At 34.1% G+C, this 9,496-nt stretch overlaps 1 pseudogene; it reads right to left on the reverse strand.

The window, feature by feature from the left end:
- Positions 1-954: 954 nt before the first annotated feature.
- LOC149197247 ((R)-mandelonitrile lyase-like) overlaps positions 955-9,496 on the reverse strand; it is a 20,998-nt pseudogene continuing 12,456 nt past the window's right edge.

Genomic DNA, 9,496 nt, shown 5'->3' on the forward strand with positions numbered 1-9,496 from the left:
ATTCCTTGTTGGCAATATCTGTCTCAGTACTACAAGTTTTGTCATAGGCCCCTATTTATGGCCACAAGCTTGCATTGGGCCTTAAAAAAATGTCGTTTAGGGGGTCAAAATTGCTTCGGAAGTTCAAGACCTGAAAAACTGCTAAAAATAGTAAATGCTAAAATAAACAAGAAACAATTGAAAACAACTAGAGGTCTAGGTGGAATAGGTGGGTGGCCACCAATATCTACCTAGATCAAATTTAGATAACCATACAAGTATCAATTTTCAAAAATATCACACAAGTATCAATTTTCAAATATATTAAACATCAAGTTTAAATTCTGATATAAAAAAAAATTAACATAAAATTAACTATCAATTTTTAAACACTTTAAACGTCAGAAACTCTCATTACACAAGAAAGTCTAACATACAATAAACTCCTCCCTCCATATACATTTTTTTTTAGATTTATGTTTATTTAATTATATTAGTTTTTAAATATATTGACATAGAAGCTTATGTAATGTTAAATAATATATATATATATATATATAACATTCGAAAATATATAATGGGTTGTTGTTACTGCAAATAAATAAATAAAGAAAGAAATAACTAAAATCTATAATTCCAAACATGAAAACATAAAAACAATTGAACGATGAAATATACTAACCACATGCAATAGCAACGACCAAGTTTTATCATGGAAATCTCTTGTACGGAAACATTTTTTCACACAATTCAATACTTTATTTCCCTTCGAAACTTGAAAGAGAAAACCGATCAAATATAATGATATTACATTTTCAAACATGTTCATGCCAATCCTATCATAACGTTGAAGGACTTTCTCGCAAGTACACATTAAATTTATAATTATTTCATTTTTTCTTATTTATCGATGATGCATAGCTCCAAGCAAATTTATGAAGTTAGGTTGGTTCTGCCATTGCCAATGGATAACCTTCATTTGATCCGCTTTTGAAGAATCTGCAATCCCACATACCTGCATGCACCACAATGTAATAATGGTTTCCATTAAAAATACGAATAAATAGGGAACCAATTGAAATATTAAAATTGTTATAATTACCTTCCAAGCATTAGAGTGGTGGCCTGTGGGTTTGTTCCAGGACCATATTTGAATGTTGAGCCATCCACAAACTTGAGACGATCAACCCCAATCACCTGATATTGCCGGTTAACCACAGACCCAACATGAGATCCTCCATGGAAATGCCACATTGTGTTCAACGTCTGATTCAAGAACTGAGTCACGGCTGCATCGTCATCGATGTTGTTTGGCAACGACGGCCCAATGAAGCGAAACTGAGGCGAGCTGGTCGAACCATTAGCTGCTGGATATGTAAAGTTCTGCAGAGACGTTGAGGATTTTGGCTATCACCCTCATGCCATCCACGGATCTCTACACGTCCTCTGGGTGCGAATAATAGTTGAATCGAACAGACGGATTGTCTCGAGGATCCTTGGTGCGTAGCCGAAGCTCTCCCCTCGATAATGGAAACGCCAGTTTCTCAAATATGTTGCCACTATATTGCACGCTTCCATTAGCCGGCTGGACGAAACTGCTGGAAAAGATGTAATTTTGAGAGCCCTTTAGAATACCCACTGCCTGTATGCTGGAGAGATTGAGGGGTATAGGGGATTGCACGGTTACGCTTGCACGGGGTTGTCTTGAATCCCTTGGCCTACTGCAGGTAAATCTAGAACTAAAGGAATATTGAATTCTTTGAGATGTTCAGATGGGCCGATTCCGCTCAAGAGGAGCAGCTGGGGGCTGCCTAGGGCTCCTGCCGAGAGGATTACCTCACTACAACGTGATGATTGTTTGAGAAAAACTTGATGAGACTGACCCTTTTCGTCAGTGAATTCTACTCCAAGGGCTTTCGGCTTTTCTAATTGTTTTCATAATCAAAATAGTCAATCTATACTTAAAAGTCGGGATATAAATCTAGTTGTCTAGTTAAATAATGTCTGGGTAATTAAATAAACAAATTGCAAAAGAAATGTTTGAAATTCTATAGTGTATGTTTGGCATCTTTTCAGTTCCACGTCGGGAATCAAGGAGAAATAAAGTTTCGACTACACGAAGACACTCAGTAGGCCCCGATGCGCTTGACGAAGATGACTAAAGCTTCAGCTTCTGTGAATGAAAATGTTTCAAATTTCAAACCAGCTTTAGGATATATGAATGGAAGGGTTCGAGCTAGTGATTCGGTACGTTTCCAAATTCAAATGAGCGTACGGTCTGGTGGTGGCATCTCATGGTGGCAGTCAACGTGGAGGCAGCCGACCGACCGGAAATCCCTCCAGAAGAGCTACCGGAAATAGCAAGAATCATATTCCATGGTATGTATGGTCATTTCTGCAATGTCAGATCTTGGTGTATTAGATGAATATTGCTTGCCCCATGCTCATGCATATGCATGATGATCCTCAGATGCAAAGGCGTACTTGAGGCTGACCATGCAGATAATAAATGTACTCTTAAAGGTATTAAATATCTTATAGAATGGTAAATACGCCTTGCCTTAGACATGCACATGGAAATTTTGAAGGTAATTAAATATCTACTCGGGTCGATGTTAACATTGATGGGCACAATCTTATTTCCAATTTTCTTTAATGTTTTCCTTTTTCAATTCCAAAAATATTTGCGACCTTGACTTTATTATATCCATCCATAGAATTGGTTCCTTTTCATTGAATTTCTTCCAAACTTATTGGCATCGTTGACTTTACCATATTCATAGAATACGTTTTTGTGCACAGAAAATTTGGGATGAATATTATACTCCTCCCAAGAAATTACTGGACATAGTTTATCATGTAGTTGCGACTTTTCATTTTTGAGAGAGATGGAGACATGGAATAAATATATTGGTGGGTGGAAATTCATTTATCAATGTTTAATAACATTGTTACTGATCAAACGGTAATTATCACTTAAAAACAAGTAATCTAGCCTAAAAACCCAAAAAAAATCATGAAAAAACAACCTAAAAACGAAAATTGTTTATGCTAGAACGATGTTTTTTTATAGGGTAAAGTTTCCACATATTTTTTAAATGGAAGTAAAACCCATTTTTTTTCCAAAATGGATGAAAAAACACCCTCAAAAAAATAAGTGTTGATGTTCGAACCAAAAAAAAAGAAGGGTACAATTTTAATACTTTTTAGGAATGGAATTAAAGATAAAATATCAAGACTTTGAAAAACTGTAAAATTCCAACAATTCTCAGACATGATGTTAAAGATAAAATACCATGTCTCAAATCCTAATAATTCCAACAATTTCTATTCATGCTGTTAAAGATAACATATGTTGACGCTAAAAAACCCTGAAATTGTAATTGTTTTCAACAATAGCATTAAAGATAAAATATCGCAATTCAGAAAAAGCTTAAGATTTTGACAAATTTTCAACCATGTAATTAAAAACCCTCAGTTTTTAATATATTTCAACCATAAAATTATGGACAGATTATATGACTAAAACAAATTTTAAAAATAAACAAGTATATGAAAGATTCATTATTCCAAGAGGAATTTTTATTTTAAAGGCTAAAACTAAAGCTCTTTTCAAATTTTAGCCGAAGACAACTTATGCTATTGCAACAAAAACCTAAAAATCAACTGTCAAAACGAAATGTCTTTTTTGATGAAACATTAATATTTCAACAATTTTAAAACTATCTTATACCAGATAGATGATAACAATAAATAATATCATGGCAATATCATTGTATAATTTAAAAAATCAACATTAATTTCTAATATTTATTTACTTTTAATCAAAATATCAACTTTCGTAGAATGAATATCACATCCATTTTATTTTTTAATTCATTATTGCATTCATTGGGGATTCACTAGATATTGTAGGTATCTATTTTTTCATTAACATTTTTTATACCCCTTTATATTTTCTCATTAATTTTAAGCTCCCTTCTTTTATATTTACCAATACAAAAACCCTTTACCCCCTATATATCTCCCAATATATTATGTAATTTTTTCTTCATTATATATCCGCCAATATGAACCCACATGGTATGATATTGCTCCCATAGTGAAGCCCCCCTGATTGCATTGTGGATATTCTAAAGAGATGAAATCTTCATAATTAAAACATATAATCCAAAAAACATAGAAATGACCCATAACTTCATGTAAGATCATATGGAAGTCAAAATATTTATTTCAAGTTACCATGCAAACATCTCTAAAGACATGAATTCCTTTTAATTAAAACATTAAATCCAACAAACATAGAAATGACTCATAACTTCATGTAAGATCATATGGAAGTCAAAATATTTATTTCAAGTTACCATGCAAACATCATTTACATAAAATGCCTTAGAAATTTATTCAAAATCATCCATAGGATCTGGCACACCATCTGAATCTACATCTTTAGATGAATGACTGGATGCAATGAATATGACTCGTAGTCTTCTCTTTCATCAACTAGATCCCCATATGAGTCAACATGCATTCCCACCATTTTAGGTTTCAAAAGTCTTCTAGATCTATGACTAGGTTCAATACACTCTCATTTCAACACTATTCCTTTTGGTAGCAACTTCTTCAAAATCTCTATGGTCTTGAAGTGAAGAGTTCCTCTCTTTATTAAATTGAAGTCATAGACAAGTATGTCAACATCCTCCAATTTTAAGAGGTTTGTGCGATGATTTATATTTGTACCCTTTCATTTTCTCTTTCTACGAATTTGTTTATCAACTACCATCTATGGCTTGTACGCACCATTGAATGGGTGGGTATTTGCAACATACCAATGTACCTCAACAACTGTAATATCTTCATTTTGTTTAATGACTTTTATAACCTTCGCAACCCAAAATGGATAGCCAAGTGGATCTCCATCTGCTAATACTGCTACCATGCAACCTTCCTTAACATCCTGCATAGAACCTGTTAGGTCCCTATAATACTAGTGATTCCCTCATTACTATTGCCACTGTAGCCCTTATTATTAATATTGTGCCCCTATTGTCCCAATATTTTTATTAGTGTGCCTCATAGAAGCTCACTATTGTTATTGTTGTGCCCTTATATTATTATTGTTATGTCGGCTTTGATTATATTGTGACCCCTTAGAATCCTATATATAGAAAGGAGGTTTAGTCATTTGTATCATCCAAGAATTTTTCATTTGTGTAATGTAAAGGTGGCTTCCCCCTCGAAGAGGCTTATTTTGAAGTTGTTGATTTATCTTTACTATTTTTTTGTGTGCTCGTTCATAACATTTGGCATCAGAGGCTTGGATAATAGGGTTTCACTGCTCCGAACAGGGCATCGTGGAATTTTCACTACAATTTTTTTCTGTGATGTTTCAAAAGCTAAAAAACCACATTTGAGACGTAATTTCAATGATTCTTGGTCCAAATTTCAAATATTATCTCATTATATTTTTGGAGATATGATCTAAAGAAGTTATGGTTTTTGCAGGCTCCTAAATCACATCCCAAATAGGTGACCTTTGGAAAATCATCAAAACTTTCTCTCTCAGTATCAGATTGAAATTTTGTAAGAATTTTCAAAAAGAGAACGTACTATAGTTTTTGGTGCATTGTTTTCAGGTCCGAAGGTTGAAATAGTGACACGTGGAACTTCGTACAAGTTTGTTTTATTGAAAAAGTGTTTAATCCGGTCATCTTGGGAGATTAGGCATAACTCTTTCTTGGAGAGTCCAATTTCAATCAGACTAGTGGCGTTGGAAAGAGGACCTAGAGGGCTACCACATTGCACAATTTCAAACCTTGACGATCTGTAATTTTAGAGATACATCGGATTCAATATTGAACTCCTACAAAGTGAAAAATAGTGGGTACTTTTTTTAAAATTTTGCATAAGTCTGGCTTGAAAAATTAGTTTGAAAGAATTCAAAAGGCATAGTGAAGCATATTTATCATTAATTGATGCCTCAAAGAAAGAAAATGGAAACACCTAGTAAGCAACCTGAAATCTCTAACATGACTCATGAAGAAGAGGAAGAAATGCAACATGATATATCAAAATTACGAGACCAAGTGCAACAAAATTCACTCTCACAAAAAGTAATAGAAGCTAAGATGGATGGTTTAAAGAAAGGCATGGAAGCTAAGATGGATGGCATGGAAGATAAGATGGATGGTTTAAAGAAAGGCATGGAAGCTAAGATGAATGATGTGGAAGCTAAGATGGATGGTTTAAAGAAAGGCATGGAAGCTAAGATGAATGACATGGAAGCTAAGATGGAAGGAAAAATGGAAGATTTGAAGATAAATTTGACAAAGTTGCTACAAGAAATGTTCACTAATGGTGAAAGGGTAGTAAAGGAAACTAATGATGAGAATAAAAGAAATGTTAATCATGATTTCATAGACTCTAATGTTGGATTGAAGACCCACCATGTTTCAAAGATCGATATGAGGAAGTTTGACTACAGATGGAGCAATATTTCGATCTCCATAATGTGCAAAAGACACAAAAGTGTACGCATTGCAACTTTATATTTGGAACCAAATCAATTTGTATGATATTGATGGCTTTGCTCTCGCTTGGGAAATTTTTACGAAAGAAATGATAGCACGTTATGAGGATACAAAAAGCAACACCTTTTTATCTAATTAATAAATCTCAAACAGAAGGGTTCAATGATGGAGCACATTGAGAACTTCCAAAAATTGAATATAAGGGTAAAAGATATTCCAGATGAGCATAGGATTGATGTGTTCATAGGGACTTTAAAGGATAACATCCAACATGAGGTTCGCCTTTGGGAACCTGATTCATTAGAGAAGGTATTCAGGTTGGCAAGAAAAATGGAAAGCAAAATTATGGCAGCAAGAAAGCCTACCACTCACAAATATAAGGATGGAAGTGTTTTTGCCCCTAGTCTTCCACAACCTACAAGGTTGACACCACAAAAATTGGAAGAAAAAATAAAAAAAGGGCTATGTTACAGTTGTGATAGAAAATACACTAAAGGTCATAAGTGTGCTGAGAAGAAATTATTTTACATAAATTGTGAAGAGGAGGAAGAAAAGAAACAATAAACATCAAAAGAAGCGGATATACATCAGAAACAAAACCTAGAGAAAGAAGAAATAAATCCGACCATATCTTGTAATGCATTGGTTGGAATTACCACTCCTCAAACTATCAATATAGAAGGACATATCAAGAATAAAAAGGTAATAGCATTGATTGATTTGGGTGGTAACCATAATTTTATTCATTGTAAGATAGCCAAGGAATTGAATTGCTTCCTATATCTAGCACTAGAGTATCAAGTGATGGTTGCAAGCGGAGGAACTATAAATAGCTTTGGAAAGTGCCATAATATCAAGTTATCCATGGGAGAATATGCATTGAATGGCCTAATGCTTTCCATTCCAATGGGTAGTGTTGATGTTGTACTAGGAGTCCAATGGCTACAATCCTTGGGTACAATAGATTTTAATTTTCAAGAACTTTTCATGAAATTTTGTTCGGAAGGAAAGGAAACTTAATTAAGGGGTATCACGAGGAAACTGGGAAATATAATCATCTCTAACAGAATGACAAAGATTCTAAATAAATAATAGTGAGGCGTATTTGAACGATTATGTTTGCTAGAGGTTTCCACATTGAAATCATCTATTTCTCCAAGTCTCCAAACAGTCTTGGACAATCATTTCAATTTATTTGAGACTCCCAAAGGCCTCCCACCTATTTGTGATCATGATCATATTATTCATTTGACTCCAGGAAGTGTTCCTCCAAACATCAGGCCTTACAAATATCCCTATGCCCAAAAGAGTGAAATTGAACATATGGTTGCTGAAATGCTAGAGGCTAGTATAATTCAACCTAGTCAAAGTTATTTCTTTGCTTCAGTAGTATTGGTGCACAAGAAGGATAGATCATGGCGCATGTGTCCGGATTATAGGAAGCTAAACAAGATCACTATTAAATATAAAATTCTCATTCTTGTCATTGATGAATTATTGGATGAATTGCATGGATCAATTTACTTCACCAAGTTGGTTCTTCGTTCAGGATACCATCAAATCAGAATGAAGACTGAAGACATTCTAAAAACAACATTTAGAACTCATGAGGGTCATTATGAATTTTTGGTCATGCCTTTTGGCCATACCAATGCACCTTCTACATTTCAAGGTTTGATGAATTCCATTTTCAAACCCTTCCTTAGAAAATTTGTGTTAGTATTTTTTGATGATATACTAATCTACAACAAGTCTTGGAAGGATCATGTTGAACATGTTGACAGGGTACTCAAACTATTGGAGGAGAAACAATTATATGAAAAAAGCTCCATATGTTTCTTTGGAGTACAAGAGATGGAATATATGGGTCATATTGTATCTCACGAAGGTGTTAAGGTAGACCCTAGAAAAATTAAATACAATAAGGAATGGAAAATCCCACATCCATAAAGAATGTTCAAGGATTTCTTTGGTTGAAAGGGTATTATCACAAGTTTTTTAAGAATTATGGGAGAATAGAAGCAATAAAGGTCGTTGAACATCTTAAAGAGGCAATGTGCTAAGCATCAATCTTAACTACACCAGAATTCTCAAAAACCTTTATTCTAGAATGTGATGCCTCGGGAAATGGAATTGGTGTTGTTTTAATGCAAGGAGAAATGTCCATTGCTTTAGAAAGTCATCCAATGAAAGGAAAATATTTACACAAGGATATTTATGAGAAGGAAATGCTGGAAATACTACATGCACTTAAGAAATGGGGACCTTACCTAATGGGAAGACACTTCAAGGAAGAAATGGATCATGATATTCTCAAATTCCTTTTAGAACAAATATTATTTTAATAAGAGCAACAAAAATGGGTCACAAAGATGTTGGTTTATGACTTTGAAATCATCTACAGAAAAGGGAAGCAAAATATTGTGGCAGATGCACTCTGAAGAAAGGATGAGGATGTGGAAGCATTTCTTTACGCCATTTCTATTATCAAAACAGATTTGATAAACGAAGCAAGGGATGAATGGAAGAATGATGAAGAAGTGTGAGCACTCATTCAAAAGTTACAACGAGATCCCAATACGTCTGATACATTTAGCTGGAAAATTGATTCGTTATGGTACAAAGATCGTTTATACCTATGTAAAAATTCCCAACTCAAACAAAAGATTCTTATGGAATTGGACACTTCTCCCTTAGGAGGGCACTCAAGATTTTTAAAAACTTACCACAGGGTTAAGAAATATTTTTTTTGGATGGTCTTAAATCAAATATTCAAAAGTTGGTGGCAGAATGTTTGGTTTTCCAACAAAATAAAGTTCAAACAATTCAGACCCCATGTCTATTACAACCTTTATCCATTCCAAGCCAATGTTGGGAGGAGGTTTCAATCGATTTTATCACAGGTTTACCCAAGTCCAAAGGAAATACTGTCACAATGGTGGTAGTTGACAGACTTACAAAGTGTGCACACTTTTGTGCATTATCTC

Source organism: Pinus tabuliformis, chromosome 2_2 (genome assembly GCF_031772625.1).
Source record: "Pinus tabuliformis cultivar Carrire ecotype Pingquan chromosome 2_2, CPIR1, whole genome shotgun sequence".
NCBI lineage: Eukaryota > Viridiplantae > Streptophyta > Pinopsida > Pinales > Pinaceae > Pinus > Pinus tabuliformis.